The following is a 19718-nucleotide window of genomic DNA, read 5'->3' on the forward strand; positions in this document are numbered from 1 at the left end:
GGGGCTGTTTTATTCATCGGGTTTGGGTCAGAGGCTCTGGGTTTATTTGAATCTTGAAGGATCTGTTGAGGACTGATACATTGTTCTATAATAAGAACAAGCTGAAATATTGCTGTTCTATTTCACAGGTGAAGCCGGTAAGATCAAGAGACACTAGGTCCAACAGTGGATGAAATGATTGGTGGGGTCAGGGACTATGTCACTGGAGGATAAAAGCCAAGAAGACAAAGTGCAGGATATCTCGTGTGTGGTGTCTTTCATTTGGCAAACTTCTGTTGTGAGCAAATCTGGGTTTTATTAGATACCCTAGAAGGGATGGCGTCCAGAGAAAAGACCCCAGCCTTGCTTCCTTCCTTTCCTTGCAGGCGATATCTCCTGCCATTCAGAAAGCCGCCAGAGAAGCCATTGTGTGTGAGGCTGAGTATGTCCTCAGTTCTTGGTGGGATTGATGGGTGGCTCCTTAACGTAGCCAAGATAGGGGAGGGCCTCTTTCCGAGGGCTGCTGGGCCTAACGGGGTTTCACTCAGAACCCTTCAGGGCCCATCTCCCTGTAGCCCTTGACTTACCATCTCTCCCTTTTCTCTGCTTTGAAAGCAGATCCCAGAATTCATTTGTCCGTTTAATCATCTAAAATATATTGAGCACCAACTGTTTGCTAGGCACTTGTTCCACCGAGGTGAGCAGAGTAAATACAGCGTCTGCACCTCTGAGTTTCTTGTTCAAGATAGCGAGCGGTTAATCAAACACACACACACACAAACGTGCAATTTCAGCTGTAACCTCTGCCCGCCCCCTGAGAGCCCGTATCAGAGGGAAGTCCAGCTGATTTGACACGGGTAAATGTTTTAAATTGGTAATTGGTGTCACTAAGGCTTCCCGGGTGTTTCTGAGAGCTGGCAGGCTGGAGAACCACCATGGAGGATGGATCCTGGAGTGGGGGGCAAGGAGGTAGAGGCTGTGGGTTCTGCTTCTGGATATTCCGCAGTTTCCTGTTTCTGGAATCACATAGAGTCATTTTGATACAGACCCAAAAGAAAAAAAATGCTGCTTGTGTTTGCATGCAACACACCCAGAGGTCAGTTATCTTTGACCCCTCCCACTTCAACAGTGCCCAGTCTCAGTGCAGGATCTGAAATAGGAGTAGGCTGAATGAAGATGGCAGAACACTGTTCTTCCGTACTGTTTGGTAGGCCGTGAAAGAAGTTGAAAGCATAGCATCCAATTTAAAAAGTTTTAATGTTTGAGTAGGTAAAATCATTACATTATTTAAATAAAAATGCTTAGAGGCTTGGGGCATAGCTCTGTTGGTTGTTTTGGAAGCACCAGAACAAGAATTCCAACCTAGAGTTGGAGTGAAAAGTTGGGGGTGGGGGTGGGGCATGCACTCAATTCTAGCTGGGAAAGGTAGAGACAGGCAGATACCTGGGGTTTGCTGGCTAGTCAACCTCATAAGCTCAGAGAGAGAGAGAGAGAGAGAGAGAGAGAGAGAGAGAGAGAGAGAGAGAGAGAGAGAGAGAGAGAGAGAGAGAGAGAGCTGTGCAGGTAAACCATACGCCCTGCCCTGAAAGGTTCTAAATGAGACCCCATGGGGCCCAGCATTCCTCAGAGAGAGGCCCTCCCCTATCTTGGCTGTGTTATTATGTCTGTGATGGAATGACATATAAGTTTGACCTCTGGCTTCCACACCTGTGTATATGTGTGCACATGTGTACACATGTACCTTATAACACGCAGTCCCCTTCTCTTGGAACAAGGCAACCCTCAAAAAGATTTAGAGTTTTTTAAAAAAAATCCCCATCCAATTTCCCTCCACGTATTCACTGACTCACAGGGTCAAAAGGAAAACATATTTATTTGTTCATTTAGTTTCCTTTGAAAAGACAAGTATATGAAGAGAAAAATCCCCTCTGTCCCCAGTTATTTTTATAAAGCAAAGGATGGTTATTCACACAGGCCCCCACTTTCCTTTAAAGACTATGTATCTTGGAGATCTTTCTGCGGGCATGCATGAAGCTTCCCCATTCTTTGGGTTTCCAAGCAGCCGAGCAACTCTTTGTGTTGTGGGTGAACCACCAGCTCATAATTTACTTCACTACCCTGGTTGGTCAACGCTTGTCTGTTTTCTTGCCTCTGCAGTAATAAATTACACTGTAGCAACTCACCTTGTAAACAGTCACTTAAGTCATTGGCAAGTCTATCCTAGGAAGGGTCTTGGAATGGGGTTGCAGGATGAAGTCTATGTGCCCACTGCCATGTGGAGAGAAGGCACTAGTCTACATTCTCTGGGGGTTCCTAGCTGCCTTTGATACCCTGCTCTTCTATAGCCTCTCCAGAGAGGCACGTGTGGCCGTGGAGGACTTGCTAGCCACAAGACACAATGTATTTCTGTGTCAGTTTCACTTGCATCTTGCTTTTTAGGAACACAGCCGAGCAGCTTTTCGTATCCTAAAGAGTCATTTGCCAATCTTGTTTCTATTCGCTCATTTGGGTCGTTTTTTTTCTCTTTCTGCTATTGTAAAAGTTTGCACTCTTAGAGAGATCAGTCCTCAGTCTGTGAAATGGCTTAGCTAGAGTCCCCCTGGATTTGTCTTGTCGTTTTTCCATGTGAAATTTTACATTTTTTTGTACGTGTGTGTGTGTACATGCATGAGAGACCTTGAAGGCCATTCCTCAGCCATCAGTGACTTTTCCTATTTTTAGGTCGGGAAGGGCTTCTTATGGTTTCTTAGGTGCCAGCAGCTTACCGAGCCCCAGGATCTGCCTGTCCCCACCTTTTCAGCCCTGGGATTAGAAGTGTATCCCATTATGCCCCGCCTTAGCATTTTAATGATTAAGCCCAGAAGTTTTAATTTTTATCAGCCAAAACAATCTATGCCTTATTGTTTACGACTTCTGTAATTTGATCCTCAGAGATGGTGATCACGGCTGGATAGGGGTTCCACCGTTGTTTTTTTTTTTGTTTTGTTTTTTTTTTGTTTTTTTTTCTAGTCTTTTGTAGTCCCTAGCATTTTGGTTCTAAAGTTCTGGTCCCTTTGGAGTTTATCTTGATATGTGGCCCCTACATTGTCTTTTCTCTAGATGGCCACCCTGATAGACCTGTATACTCACTGGTTCCTCTACATTTCCCTCCACTGACCTGGGAGGCCACATTTATCACACACACAGTCCCCCTGCCCCCAACCCGACAGCTGGGCCTATTTCTCACTCTTCGTGTCTCATTGGGATGTTATTCTGGGCATTTTAGCCACAGGCTGGCTTAATTACTGGAGCTCGATAGCATGCACTTTTCCCATAGTTCTTCAGAATGGCTACCAGTATGTGGTCTGTTTACTTTTCTTTATGAACTTTAGAATTGGCTTGTCTACTCCGGTGCCTTCTCTCCATGCCCCCTCCAATCCTGTTGGTATTTTATAAGCCAGTCATTGGTTAAAAACAGATTCTAAATCGAGATTGTCCATGTTCCAATCCCAACTGCTATCCTCCCCCAGTGGAGTCCTTACGGGGGGGATTGTCATATCCCAATGGGTGTGACACAGCAACTATTGGGGCTTGTCCTGGCTGCCAGCTGTGTTTGGGGAACAATGCTTTCCTTGTTCTTCTGCTGTGTTCTTTTACTTGGGGAGCCTATTTCTGTATTTCTATATAGTCTATATATTCTATTGCAGGGAGAGTAGTTAGTGCAGACTGTGGGGGCAAAGTTTATATCAACTTGACACAACTCGACATTTGGGAGGAGGCCACCTCTACTGAGAAAAATGCCCCCACCACACTGGCCTCCGAACAAGCCTGTGCAGCATTTTTTGCTTTTTGTTTTTATTGTGTTTTTGTTTGTTTTTTGTTTTTAGTTTTTTTTTTTTTTTTTGATTGATGATAGATGTGTATGTGTGGATCCACCCCACTGTGCTTGATACAGGCCTTGGCTAGGGATCTGGATGGTGTAAGAGAGCAGGCTGAGTAAGCCACTAAGTGGGTTCCTCTACGGTTTCCTGCTGCCAGGTTCTTGCTCTGTTTGAGCTCCTGCCCTGACTTCTCTAGTGATGATGTGTTGCCTGGAAGTGCTTTTGATCATGGCGATTTTCATCACAATAGAAACCTAAGACACAGGCCAAAGAAATGATTCTACACAAGTTCAGATGAGTGAGCCGGTGAACTTATTGGGGTTACTTACAATGCATTTATTGGGGTGACTTACGGGTTCATAAACAGCTTATGGGTAGCTGCACTATCAAGGAGCCTTCCTCTCATGAGGACACTGTTATCTGCTAATGCCTTCCCACGGAGGGCTTGGGCTGTGTGACTCTTACACACTCTCTGGTTCTTTCACTTGACAGTGTAAATGTGAAGTCTCATGCAGGTAAACACAGCTGTTTTTGGTATAGAGACACCGGTGGTTTCACCTGCAGACTCATGCGGAGGTCTGAACGTTACAACACGCTCCCTGCTCTGAAGCTCTTCCTGCATAGAGGGAGCTCAGTCATGCACAAGAGACCAGGGGCAGCTTAGCAGGCTGCTTGTCGATAAAGGCAGATCCTAAAGAGGTGAGGTGATATGAGAAGTTTCCCACAGCTGGGGCCTGGAAGCGTGGCCCACCTAGGCCTCTGCTGTCCTTGGTGTGAGTTCTTTATTTGCTGGTGGCAGTCCAGAGAGGTCTGGAATAGCAGCTGACGCCGACTTCCATAGACTAAACAACAGTAGCTATAGCAATTGATACAGAAAGTATTCAATATATGACCAAGGCTGGTGGTCGAGTGTCCTGGCCACATGGTGGCCCTGGTCTGGGAAGCTGGAGGTAGTAGGTCAGTGTTTGGACAGGGAGTAGGGATGGAAGAGGCTGTTTGGACACTACTGGTGTCCTGGCTGGCACATTGTGTCATCTGGCTCCCAAAGGGCTTGGTAATAGAATTGAAGAAATCAGAATGGAAGTGTTTAACATGTTTCAAATGGAATTTGCCAGTATTGTCCACAAATGACTGTTGAATGGAGGGGCTGGGGGGCCAGGACTCTAGTCCAGGATGGCCCACCACTTAGCTATCCTGGGTGCTGAGGTACTTGCAGGGATGGGGCGGCATCGCATGCATCTGTGGTGCTGGCCTCTCGGCTTTCTGCACAGGGAGGTGAGGCAGATTGTCAGCAGCCTCAGAGGCAGGTGTTTAATCAGGCCCTAGCACCTACTTCACTTACTCGGGCTTTGTTTACACCCAGGCCTTTGGATTCCCATGAAATGCCACACCCTGAGTTTTGTTTAATCCACAAAGCCACTTGAATGGTCTAATTTCTTTCTGTGGACACACATTTCAAGTTGGTTCCTGTCTTGATCCCTCTCTGTCTCTGTCTCTGTCCTGCTTTTCTCTCTGGAGAATGTTACTTTTGTTTTGTTTTGTTTTTTAGATGAGTTTAGCATTTAAACGAGCTGATTTCAGGTAAAGTAGACAATAGCACACAATGTGGGTGGCTTCATCTTATCAGTTGAAGTCTTGTCACTAGGTAAAGGCTAACCTTCCTCATAAAGCAGGGTACCAAAGAGGGATTTCTGTTGGACGATGCCGGTCAGACTTGAATTGCTTCCTGCTCCCTGAAGCTTTAGGCTTTATCTTAGACTGAAGGCTTTGACTTCCCAGCCTCTATCATTATGAGGCGAGGGCTTTGCATTGGTGGAGAGACAAATAGGGTTATCTCAAAGTAACTGTATTCAACAGACATTGACTGATCTCCTAATATTTTTTTTCATTTGTGTGTACTCTGGTGAGTGCACATGTGTGAGTGCACCTGCATGTGTGTGTGCCCATATGTGCTTACATATATGTGTGTGCACACATGTACAGATTTGTGTTCACGTGTGTGTATATGTGTGTGCATGTGTATGTATATGTGTATGTATGTGTGTATACTCACACATGCATGTGTGTATATGTGTATCTGTGTGTGTATCTGTGTGTATGCATGTGTGTGTACCCATGCATACATGTGTGTATATGTGTACCTCTGTGTATGTGTGTGTACATGTGTAAGTATGTTTGCATGTGTGTGTGTCCTGAGGGTTGAACTTGGATCCTCATGCTTGTGTGAGTGCACCTGCATGTGTGTGTGCCCATACATGCTTTGCATATATGTATGTGCACACATGTATAGATTTGTGTTCGTGTGTGTGTGTATTTGTGTATGCATGTGTATGTATATGTATGTGTGTGTACCCATGCATGCATGTGTGTACATGTGTATCTGTGTGTATGTGTGTATGTATGTGTGTGTGTACCCATGCATACATGTGTGTACATGTGTATCTCTATGTGTATGTGTGTGTACATGAGTAAGTGTGTTTGTGTGTGTCCTGAGGGTTGAACTTGGATCCTCATGCTTGTGTGGCACTTTGCTGGCTGAAGTGTCTCCCCCAGCCCTTACCAAGCATTTCTCATGTATATGGTTGTGTAAGGTGGTGGTGTGTATGGTGGTGAGTCTCTATACATTCGTGTCTGTCTTCAGGAGACTTAGAATCTGAATAGAGACACTGCTAAGTCACAAGTCCAATTTATCATTGTGCTCTGGAGAATGGGAGAGCCAGACTTAATTCCTGGTTCACTGGAAGACAAGATGAGCTCCTGATTTTGCATCCTGGGTGTGTATATGGACTGGGTTGGGTTTTGGAATAGAAATTTTTAGGTCTTCCCCATGTATCCCTGCCATCTCCATTTCAAAGTGTGGCCATCAGGGTCTGACAATGTGTTGGTATAGACTCTTCTGTTTATCGTGGATATATTGGATGTGCAGAGACACTGGCCTGCAGCATCATTATTCTGTGGGCAGGGTTGATGGAGCAGATGCCCATGTCTTAGGAACATGCTTTATCAAGTGGTAGCTCCTTTACACTTCAGAGAGCTCTGTGAATACCATGGGTCAGGCTTCTGCACGGAGATCTATCAAACCTCCACCCCACGTCTTAATGGCAGAATCACGAAAGTAGGTAAGATATATTGTGCTTGTTCACATTGCAGGCACTGCATGAGGTCCCTGTAAGCACCCTTACACTTTTACGGCAATCTTGGGAAGCAGTCTGGAGGAAATTCAAATTAAAGGGCTCCCTAAGATCATACTGCTGGCCCACAGCAGTCAGACTTCTACTCAGTGGTCCCTGTCTGTGGAATCAGAATGTGGGTACTGGGAGTGATCTCCTATCTGCATCATTCAATGTCAGGAGGATCAGAATCTCTCCTTCTGAGTAGATGGTGAACTCCCTGATCTTTCTAGATACTTCTTAGAACCCAGGGTTCTTTTCTGATATAGAGAATGCCTGAGATGGCAGAATAGACCCCTGGAGGGTAACCCAACTAAAACAAGCCCCTCTACAAAGCAAGATGAAAGGAGATGTGTGACCCACCCCCAAACAATGTGAAACTTGACCATTCAAATCTCTTCTTTTACCAGATGCCCCAGACTCCCTTCTTTCCCTTCAAGCAGAAGGAACTGGAGGGCTGGTGGACTGGAAATCAAACATGGCAGGAATGAGCACAGACACCTTTCCCTGAAATGTGATGCTGGTGTTATCCATGGCCTTTAGTCTGGCTTGTCCTCGTAGGAAAAGGATAAGTTCACCCAACTCTAGCTCACATTCTTCTCCACTGAGTGTGGTGTCCACAGAAAAATGCCAAGGTCTGTTAAGCTGGATTCACCCAGCCACTTGGAGTACAGTTTATGGATGTGCTTCACCTGCCTTTCACGATGACTTCAGTGGAAGGAGCTCACACTACTTCTCACCTCGAGATGAGGAAAGTGAGACCCAAAGAAGTCAGGTCACACAATAGCTAGTGACTTACTGCACAAGCATTCATTGAGCCCTGGTCAGCTTTAGGTGCCACGACAGGGATCTGGACATACAGAGGGAGGAGCTTCCTAGACAGATAGATGTGGGCGTGCTCATGGGTAACAAAGTCACTTGCTGACTCTCTCACTGAGTCAAACCCCTCCTGAGCTCTGCTCCTGTGGTGGGGACTCTGGTGTGTGCATTCAAGGAGCGCTGGTTCAGCTGCATCCTTCTCGGCTCCCAGCAGCCTATGGTTCCCTTGGAGAGAGAGGGATTCAGTGAGAAACAGTAGCCCATGCTGCTGGGTCAAATTAGTCCTGTGGTAGAAGAAATCCAGAAGAGGCCAGCTGCCACTAGCTTTAGATGGCTTTTAGAATGTTGCAAAGACGGGATTAAGGCCTTTTTCTTTCTTTCTTTCTTTTTTTTTTAAAAACAGGAAGTGTTGTCTGTGTATTGGTGGAGAGGACATGGAACAGAATTTTAAGGAGGACCATCTGGACATAGGAGGCCAAACACTCAGCTGAGCGGGGAAGAGATAGAGTAGATCTTGGTTGTAGAGAGATGAGTAATCTGTTGAGCTCTCAGAGGGAGCTCTCAGGTTATGCCTTATAAGGAGAGACACGGAAACTAGAAAGGCTGGTGTTTCTGGAAGGTTTTGTCCCCTAGGCTGCTGGGTTTAGTTGTAGGGTTACTTGTCTCAAGGCCTTGAGGAAGGACATCCGGGGACCAGGGCCAGGCAATGTGACTAACAGGACTGAACTATCTGCTGACCTCTCTAACCTTACCTACCAACTGATCGCCTACTGCTGCCCACTGCACCCAGCGAGCACACAGCACCTCCCGCCTTCTGCCCTTTGCCCTGGAAACCGACTCCTTGCTGCATGCATTTGCAATAGCAGTTCCCTTTACCCAGGACCCTTTATTCCTAGTGTGCCCCACTGGCCCTTCTCATCTTTTGCTTTCTCCTTTTAGAATGGCTTCCCCTGACCTTTCCATCTGAAGGAGGCCTTTTCTTCTTGACTCCCTGTTACCTCACTCCACTGTCCTTCAGTCTGTGGACATTCTGTGTCCACTGTAGTTCCTGACATTTCTCCTCCTGCCATTTTCCCTGCTTGTGTTCTATAGAGTGTAAACACTATAAAATCATGAACTTAGTGTATCTGTTTTTTAACATGTAAATGTGTGTGTGGAATGTACATGAACATATATGCATGTATGGACACATGCACATGTGTAGAAACCAGAAGTTGGTGGATGTGTCTTCCTTGGCTATTGTCCACCTTCTACACTGAGGCATGATCTCCCACTCAAGAATGGAGAATTTGTTGACTCAGCTGGTCAACCTACTCTTCTCGGTCGGGTAATTCCTAGCTCTGCTTTCCAAGTGCTGGTGTTTTAGGTAGGCCACCAGGCCCATCTGGCATTTATGTGGGTGCTGCTGTCTGGACTCTGGTTCTCATATCTCCACAGCATGTGCCTTACCCACTGAGCCATATTCCCAGTCCCGGTCTTAGGAGTATCATGTTGTCCCCACAAAATGTACAAGGTACAGTAGGTCCTCAGTCCACTGTTTTGGGACTTGTTTTGGTCTCAGAAACAAGAATGGAAGAGACGTTTAAGCATGCTGTAAGGCCTCGTGTATAAGCGTGTAGTTTAACGGGGTTCTTCCTCCCTCCGTGATGATCATGGTCTTGTGTGTTGAGATGAAGCCTCTGTAGTTTGGTCATAAGTGAGTAAAGACCTCACACTGACCCATCTCACATTGTAGAAGGACTAGGCAATACATCTTGGTTGTGTTAAACCATGGGTATTGTGGGCTCATTCATTCATGTTGCATAGCTTAGTCTGTTCTGATGAAGAATCCTAGATTCTCATATTTTCAGAGGGATCCATGAATTAAGCAAGGTCAAGAGCCACTGGCTCAGGGGACAGTGGCTGGATTGGGAGTACAGGGAAAGTTCAACTCTTGTTTTAGCACATGCTTCTTTAGGGACCAGGCATATTGGAAAATTCTTCATGTGCTATTCCTTGAAATCTCCAATAACCTTAGAAGGAAGCTAGTATGAACGTGGACCATACCTGGTTATACAGAGGCTCAAAAACAACAAACAAACAAGCAAACAAACCAAACAAAACCATAGGGTATTGGCGCTGGAAGAGGTCTGCAGGCCAGCAATACGAGTGTCTTCTGAGTTTTTTCAGACATGTAAACCAGAGAATTCTCACCAGACCTACATCCAAATCTGCACACACTTCCCCAAGTAATCCACGAATACACTGGTGAATGAGACATACTGATGGAAGGAGGAGTCATCTGGTGGAGGGAGGACTCATCTGGTGCTCTGTGGTACATAGGCAGGAGACCAGGGTGATCTCCTCCCTTGAACCCCTTTGTCCTGTCCTTGTCAAGAGAGCAGGAACCAAGGTGTTCAGGACTTGATTGAACACCTAGTCTCCTTTGGCAGGAATATCTTCATCCAGTTTGAATGGTTGCTGGTAACCAAAGCTATTTATTGATTCTGAAAACTACCCACAGAGAGTGTCTAGGCTGTGTTTTCCTTCCACTTGTGCGTCTGTTGGGAAATAATTGGTAGTGGGCTTGGCATGGAGTCAGACATGGTCCCACTGGGGACAGCTGATGTAATGATAGGCTGGGATAATCTCTCCATAATGGCAGCCACGTGTTGTGGCCCCTCCGTGATGGCAGAATACAGCTCCCTTGGTGATGATTTTGTGTCTGTTCTGACCTGAAAGAACCCTGACTCCCTGCTGGGTGCTGAACCTTCCAGAAGATTTCACACAGGTCTTAGCAGCCTGTAGTTCCTGCCTCTGCTACAGGGGCTAAGCAAGCCTGCTCTGTTGTCAAGCTGTAGACGAGGAAATGACCAGGAAGCTGTGCCAAGAGAAAGATTAAAGCTCCCCACAGACATGGCCAGTGCTGGGCATCTGGGAGAGGAAGATTCCAGTGGCCCATGGCTCTCGACACCCTTATCATCCTGTGACATTCATCTCTGTGGAGCCAGCACGGCTCAGAGAACTGGAATTCTGAGCAAAGGGGTATAATTTGCTTTCTCTCCACTGGAAACATCAACTCGCTCTCAGCTCTGTCCTTGTCTCTTTAGAGTTTTCCATGAGAAAGGTTTAGTGTCCTCTTTCTTGGTCAAGAGTTGGTTCTCCATTTAGCTTAGAGTGACACCTCACATTACATAGTGGTTAATGAATCCCACAGATATATATTGGGTTTCCGGAGAGAGACAAGCGCTGGATAAAATAAAATACAGCATTGTTGGTTTTCTTTGTTTTTGTTTTGCCTCCTGACTAGTTAGAATAAGGCAACAGTGCCTTGTGTTTGGTTGCTTACAGTCCTGGGAGACAGGGTTTCATACGAGTGGGCCTTGGACACTTGAGGTTGGTACAACATGGCAAACAGGGATGGAGGCAGCAGTTTGGGGCCATAGCTTAGGGCATCAGCTGAACATTCAGACTTGGACTTCTGGGCTGGCCCATCATGATCCCTTAGAGCTGTGTCTGTGACTCAGAGAAGCACTAGAGGGTGATGGGAAGAGAACAGAGTTGTGGACCCGATTCTAACTCTTAGCCCACTGACCCCAAAATATAGGAGTCGGTGGATGACTGGGGAAGTTGGGGTGAGGGGCATCTTCATTATGGAACCTCATTTGTTAGCTGGGAGGGAGTTACCAAAGTGCCAGGCCATCCAGCGGCAGAGCTGGCTGCAGCTCTCCACCTTCTTTCTCTCTCGGGCGCAGACTGGGCACTTGCCCCATTTTCCCAAGCTGGGCTCAGTTTTTGTTCCCATTTGGAAATGTAGCTGCAGAGGGGCCGAGAGTGGCAGAGAGGCTCCTCAGGACAGTCGCCAACTTCCTTCCCGTGGATAAATGGAGCCCGGGTCTACACTTGGCAAAGTGCAGAGAAAAGAATTAAAACAGTGAGGCTCTCCTCTCCTCTCCTCTTCCCGCTCCTCAGACTCTGACAGATTTATTTTGGAAAGCGACAGGAGGCTAATGGAATCACTTAATTTCCCCAATAATAAATTACCCCCAAGTGCACTAATTGAAAGTTTCAACACAAGCAGTTTCTTTCTGCCTGGCCTCCTTGGTAGGCTTCTTTTGCTCTTACAGCCTCGTGATTCCCTGTCCTCATCCCCTGTCCCTGCTCCAACCCAGGGAAGCCTGTCTGGTAAAATTTTCTGATTTCTGGGCTAAAAGATACCGACCTTAGTAGGGGTATCCTTGAGACTTCTGAGGCAGAAAAGTAAACACTGTGAGAACCAGTGGGGTCAGGGTTCGACTCCTGCCTCTGTCACTTCCCAGCAGACTGATTGGGGAAGTCAGACATTTTATTTGCCCCAGCATTTGCAAACTGGGGATCACAGTGCTCAGCTAGCTGTGTGCTGATGGAGCCCAGAGCCAGAGCCAGAGCCAGAGCCAGAGCCAGAGCCAGAGCCAGAGCCAGAGCCAGAGCCAGAGCCAGAGCCAGAGCCAGAGCCAGAGCCAGAGCCAGAGCCAGAGCCAGAGCCAGAGCCAGAGCCAGAGCCAGAGCCAGAGCCAGAGCCAGAGCCAGAGCCAGAGCCAGTGGAATCTCTAGCACCAGATAGGTCTTTAGCAAACAATATTTGGCTTTTAAAGATAGTATTTGCAGTCTAATTTTGAAACATTGTATATTTCCCCGACTTGTTGGAATCCAGGAGAGAGATGGAGCAGAGGTGAGACGGTGGTAGAGAGCAATGGGAAAGCAAAGACAAGTAGGAGGAGGAAGGCGTGTGCAGAGTTGAGCCAGAGAGAGCAGGCCTACCTTTGTTCATAGGGAGTCAAACCCTTATGTGATCCTGCCTGCCACAGCCAAGGGACCACACTGTCGCCAGTCTTCCTATCTAGATAACTAAGGTTTTATAGCCAGGGGACAGGGCCAGCTGGAAGTGGAGACCCATCTCTATTGCCTCGCAGCTCAGAAACTAAACGCCTGTCTGGATGTTAGCTGAAGAGTTGGAAGCAATGGTGACACTTTCCCCTGTGATGCATGAATAATGTACAACTGGCAGTGGATCTCACAGCTGTTGGGCATTTTCAAGGCAAATGACTACATATGACTAAGAAAATACATGGTTTGTACAATCAGAATCTGGCCTGGGTGTGGGTTACAGCAGAAGTCAGGGATCAGCTGGCTGCTCCATTGACTTGAGGAAGGGGACAAGGTGCATAGTGGTCTCCATGCCAGCATCTCAGGGAATAAGCATCTGATATCCTTGTGGCTTTCTCTTGTGACATCCCATATATCATTAGAGGCATCCGGTTCTAGCACTGGGCTCAGCTTGGATGGGATCCAAGACAGATAAACCATGTCCTGATGCTCACTATACACCAGGATAGCAGGGTGTCACATTTGCACAGAAAAGGCCAGGGCTAGAGAAAGTGCTGTCCTAGGGTGGGGGCTGCAGAGACGACCACATCTTGTTAGAAAAGTGAGATATACTTTATAGATGAATGAACCAGTATATGAATGGTGTAGCTCTCAGACATTTGTTTGGAGTCAAGGGCAGCTGCAAATACTTTTTTTTCCTTCATAGTCAGTGTGTGTCTGTGTGTCTTGGACCCCTCATTTATAAAGAAGATGCCAAGACTGGGGACATATCTCAGTTGGTAGAGTGCTTGTCTGGGATGAGAGCAGCCCTGGATTTGATACTCAGCACTGAATAAGTACTGTGATTTCATCATCCAGGATGGGAGACAGGAGGATCAGAAGCTCAAGGCCAGCCTGCGAACATTAGGCTGTATTAAAAAGAGAATGCCAAGGAGGAGGAGGAGGAGGGAATGGAGGAGACATACTTGATCTGCTGTCGGTATTTTGAAGTAGTAGCTGCCGCCATGTTCATGTGTGGGATTGTTTGGTTGAATAAGTGTACAGTGTAACTCCGTGACTAGGTCCAGGGTTTCTTATTTAGTACCCACTCTATCCCATTGTGCTGGAGTTGATTGTAAGGCCTGGCCTGTTGAACCATCAGAGCAGGCAGGAAACAGTAGGAACAAGGCCCTCTTGAAGCCCTCATGTTTCCTGGTCTTCTTCAAGGAAGCCAACATCTGGGCCTCTTCTTGCCCAAAGGCTGAGTTGGGAAGAGATAAAATTGCCTACAGGCATGATGGGAAGTTATCCAGCTTTCTCTCACTCAGCACAATGTGTGCTTTCTGGGATCTGTTACATTTCACTTGGGGATGAGTTTCAGTTTGTTTCCAAGGTCCAGTTTTGAGTTGAGGGAATTTATCTGGGAAAGTTGTGTTGTGAAGTCAGTATTCTCACAATGTCAAAACACAGAGGGAAAAACTACAGATATTCAGCCTTATTCCGTCGACTTGTGTGATCACTTCAGAGGGAATCAGAATTATTTACCTACTTGTCTGTAGTTTGAAGTGTGCTACAGGTGGGTGTCAGCGAGAGGCACATCTGATTAGGGCTGAGCCTCTGACATTCAAAACCTAGGGTCATTCATGTAATCTGGAATTAGAAAGGTCATTGGTGAGAGACTGAAGCCCAAGGATCTCTCTCAGAGGTAACAATCAGCATGCAGAGAGGAGTTTTCTGTCATTCTTTCTCTTGGGACAGGTTAATTCAGAAATTCATTGTTGTCCTGAGATGTGGAACCTGGCCACCCTTATAAATTCTTCTGGAGAAATGACACCCAGAAGCAACAGATATTTGTTGAGAGAATGGATTTGTGTTCATTCCTTTGATTCAACCATTGTCTCCAGAAAACCCAGGGAAATGCAAATATGTGTTCTGGGAGAGGCAGCAGCTTAAGTCTTTAAGCATATAACAACAGTGTGTTGGCTTTGTTTGGTTACCTAACTCTGTCCCCAGGATCCATCTGGGTCATTTTGGTGATGGCGTATGGTATACGGGATAATATTAGAAAGATATACCACATTCATCGAGGAACAGCTAGAGAGTCCCAGGCTTTGGAAAAAGAGTGGCCAAGTTCTACATTCTTCCAGCCTGTGTCAGGATTTGGAAGAGGAATTGAAAGCCATGTTCCCTCTGTTCACTTCCAAATGCAGGTAGCCAGAAAAGAACCCGAGTTGGCTCCATCACCAGCTCACCCACTGTAGCAGTTACGGGGCTGAGAGGTTGCTCAGTCTCCACACTGCATCATAATATACTGGAAAATATTCTCTCTATATTTTGAGGTTTAAAAGGTTGTAATAAACATATATAATGCAATGAGCGCTTAACCACTTTTGAGAAGTTGACATGCTAACTTAATTCCCAGTGTTGGGCTCCCATCACTACAATCCATTTTCAGAACTTTTTGGGCATCTCAGATAGGCTTATATCCTTGTCCTCCAACCCCTGGTAACCAGTTTTCCCATTTCCATCTCCATGAGTTCAACCACTCCAGGACACATTGCTAGACTCATATGCTATCTGTCCTTCAGTTGATTTTTTTTCTTTTTGCACAATGTCTTCACATTTATATGCGTTGTAGTGTGTGTCTGGGCTTCTGATCTTTCTAAGGCTGAATCCTATGCCACCATGTGCCCATGATGAATCCTCTTTGCCTTTTGGTTACTGTGCATGCTGCTGCCTCAAGAGTTGACACACAAGAATTTATTTCAGTTCCTGTGTCTTATTTATTTCAGTGCATACCCAGAAGAAGGATTGTTGGGCTACATGGTATTTCCCTGCTTAGTGTTTTTGGGATGTTCTTTCCATAATGACTGTACCATTTTACATTCCCACTAGTGATGCACACAGGTTTTTATTTTTTTCTATATTTTTCTCCAATATGTGTTAATTTCTACCTTTGCTATTGATAGTAGCCATTCCATGACACGTCTTTTTAAGTTTGCTCATTCTTTGGTCACAGGTATAATAAAGAATAGGTACCTATGTAATCTTTAATTGTTAGAGGTATGTAAATGGTTCACTTCAGCAGCAAGTGATGCATTATGAGGATTCAGCTTGCATGAGGACCAGAGTCATACGAAGTAAACAGATGTTTAACTAAGTATGTGATCATACATCAGGCATACAAAGCTGAGCATAGATAGTAAGTGGTTTCCATAAAGCAGAGTATGCTGTCAAATTTTACACTAGCAGAATAAGTAGAGTAAAAAAAAATATGTCTTTAGTATCCTGCGTTTATGCATGTGTGTATGGTTTTTACGTACACTGCCCTTCAGGTTAATACCTGTGACTGCAATAATGGTGTAAATGTAATAGAAGCAATCAACCATTTTATGGTTGGATTTAATGCCACTCTGGGAGGGACCGCATGTCTGATGCTATGAATATGGCCAACAACCCAAAGTTGGGGAGCCTACATATTCTATGGGGTGAAGCTACTACTACTATTATTGTGCTAATTTTGGACGAAAAACTAATACAAATATTACAGTTAACAAAAGATAAACAGCTAGACAGGCGATATATCTGTCCTAGACTCAGCCCTCTAGTTCAGCTCTGCACAGTTCTAGATCCCAAGACTGATGGTCAGGAAAGATATACAACAAAGGAATGGGCCAATTCATTCCCTGCAGAAGGCCCTGATGGTCATGCTAGGTCTATGTCCCCAAACCAGAGCAAGGGAAATTATTACCCTTTTAGCCATAAGGAAATAATTGCCCAGAGACAAGTTGACTTTCTCAAGGTCACGCAGCTGGTAGATGTGTGACCCAGGACTTAAACCTGGGCCTTCCACTTACAACCTTCCCTCCCTGCCACATTGCTCAGGCCTTTGCTTCCCTGGCAACTGGATGAGAGGCATGTGATCAGTTACCTTTTATGTTGGCATCATGTGAGTCTGTGTGAGACTGTAAACACTCCTCATGGTGCCAGGATTGACCATGAGTCCTGTGCACACAAAGGGAAGGACAGGTCAACCTTTGAATGTCTTGGGCGCTTTGCCATCAGCTAGTGAGCAGTCTGGTTGCCTGAGGAAGGTCGTTAGAGGTTGTAACCTTTTAAAGATCTTTTGGTGCTGACTCTCTGCCCAGGACTGAGAGTGGAGACCTCCAGTGTGGGAATTTGCTTCAGTAGAGAGGTGTGCAGACAGAGATGGTGTAAAAGAGATGGAGCAGCAGTGACTTCTCTCCCTGAGATTAACAAAGTCTCTAGTGAGCAGAGCATATCAGAGCAGGTATTATAGCGTGCAGAATGGAAGGTTAAAGTGGGAGGAAACACATTTGACCAAAAACGTAGCTTGCTAAGGTTCCTATAGGTTCCTATAGGGCAGGTTCCTATAGGGCAGGTTCCTATAGGGCAGGTTCCTATAGGGCAGGTTCCTATAGGGCAGGCAGAGGCATTGAATTTCTGCCTGTGGATGCTGAGGACTTGGTACAGGAAAGGTTTTTAATGACTGAGAACTCAGGGTTCTTCTTATTGGCTCCTCATGTCCTGACAGGCATTTCCCATAGGAAAGCCACGCCCATACAGTGGGGGAGCCCCGTGTTTCGGAATGGGAGATGGTTATAAGCAAAAGGTAACTTACAAATTCTCTACATGATAATTTTGGTGTCTTTGGCATGTTCTCCAGGGCATCTTCTAAGTGGTAACCTTTCCCCCACAGTGAAAGTGATTATGCTGTCCCGAGGCTCTAATGAACTCATTGCCATGAGGGACTTGGCAGACAGGGCTGGTGAGCCGGATGTCGTAGAGCCACATTGGCATTCTGCAGCGGAGCGAAGATAAAGAGAAGCTCGTCCCAGCTGCTCCACAGCAGACTCAGGACTTAAACCCAGCTGACCTGGCTGCAGAGTTCTGCTCTTAACCACGTAGCCTTCCCCCAATCAAAACACCCACGTACAAGTCAGGCACTCACAGACTGCTGGGAGAGGGCACAGGGACCAGAGGAGGGACGGTGAATTCCAGTAATTAGGTCTTTGGCCCAATAATGAGCTTCCTCATCCTGAGATCTCCCACTTCTAACTCAGTTAGGATTTGTAACATTACTGCTAAGATTAGAAGGAGTCAAGGCAGAGCTTATACAACATGGCACTGTTCAGAACAGCTGTGGGGCAAATGAAGATGGAGGGTAACGAAGCTACGACCAGCATTAATTACAATGTTTCTTTACAAAGTAGAAGTCTTTTCCTACCCTCAGACTTCAGAGCAGGAGGAAGGCGTGTGTGACGGTGGTTGCTGGGACTCATGGCAAAAACACTTCTTTTCTCACACATCATCAGATCTCAGGACTCAAGTTCATGTGCACAGCCCCGGCAAGAGGTCTCATAAGAGAGCAGGGCGTGGGCACCTGTCCGGTCTCCCTGTGAGAGGTGATACAACTTCTAAGGCTCCCGGGAACGCCCTCACCTCACCCTCACTGCCTGTGAAATGGAAAGCATTTTGTTGCACCTGTGAGAGTCTGAGGACCAGAGTGAATCCCAGCTTCAGCTGGCTGAGGAGATGTTTCCAGAAGGTGGTTCCAGTGCAACCCTAAAGAACAGGGAGACAGGTTGCAATGCTGGGAGGGATGCAGGGAGGGGAAATCAGGGGTCTAGGGACCAGCTCCTTTTATCTTTCGTGGGAGTTGTCACTCCACTGGTGAGGAAGGCAAGTAGCCCCAAAGAGAGAAATGAATGGCAGCGATCCATACGACTGTCCATACGACTGTCCATTAGGACAGCCATTGCTCCGGACAGCAGGAACCATGGCATCTTAGTTGAGTGGCTCAGAAGTTTTCAGGGTAAACACCCAGAGACTGACAGAACCTGCCTCTAATGCATCCAGGGGACACTAAACACTTTAGTATATTCTCCCATGGATAATTTCTCCAAGTCTAACCACATTAGGCCCCTGAGGGGAGGTGGTTTGGGTCTCTCTGTCAGATATCTTTGCCACTTAAGTGAATGATGGAGAGTGGACCAGCCACAGTGCCTGGGTTTGCGGATGAGGCAGGCAGCCAGGAGAGCTGGCCCCAGAGGTTTTATTTCTTTGGCTGTGTAATCAGATTGGAGGCAAATGTTTTTCTGTGTCTCCTCTGTCTAATCTTCGTTTTGGTACCATTCTTCCTCCTCCATCCTTCTACTCTGGATTGGTCCTGTGGTTGTCATGGCAACAACTCTGACCCCATCCCAGGTTCTCACTCTCAAGAACAGAGATTGAAAACAATCCCACCCCAAGTTCTGTACCCTTGGAGGGCAATGGGAGAAGAGTGCTTATTAAATTTCCCAAGGATTCAGAGCAAGGAAGCAAAGGCACCCCAGGACAGAGACTGGAGCCAAAGAACCTCATAGGCTGGACGCAAAGGAAGGAGGGGCTCGGATCTTGATCCAGGAACTCAACTTTGCCAGAAAACAGAAAAATTAAAACAGACTTTGTTTTACAAAAGACTTAACATGGGCTAGTTATTTTGGAAGGCTGCTTTCAACACAGTTTATAGCACAAAACACTGCAGCAAGGACAGGAAGTTAGCCACTGTAGAGAAGTCAGGAAATCACAGTCTGAATGACAGGCAACATGGATCAGGGAGAGAAAAAGGGAGAGTGAGAGGGAGGGAGAGAGGGAGAAAAGGAGGGAGAGGCAGAGAGAGAGAGGGAGAGAGGGAGGAAAGGAGGATGGGAGAGAGGAAGAAAGGGAGAGCAGGAGGAAAAGACAGAGGGAGAGGGAAGAGAGGGAAGGAAAGTGAGAGGGAGGGAAAGAGGGAAGGAGAAAGGGAGAGACACATAAAATGACACAGAGAGAGACACACACAGACAGAGACACAGAAAGAAACAGCCAGACACACACACTTTTTGGTTAACACATTCGTTTATAATCTTCTGTTTCATCCCCACCCCCACCCCCAGGAAGAAATACTTTATGACCCTATTTTTGGCTGAACATATTTTACAACTCAGTTTTAAAGATTATACTCAATACTGTCATTTACAAAACCATCAAATTCTTTTCTGAGCATTAGTTTTAAGTGTTGTAA

Source organism: Arvicanthis niloticus, chromosome 1 (genome assembly GCF_011762505.2).
Source record: "Arvicanthis niloticus isolate mArvNil1 chromosome 1, mArvNil1.pat.X, whole genome shotgun sequence".
In the NCBI taxonomy this organism is placed as follows: domain Eukaryota; kingdom Metazoa; phylum Chordata; class Mammalia; order Rodentia; family Muridae; genus Arvicanthis; species Arvicanthis niloticus.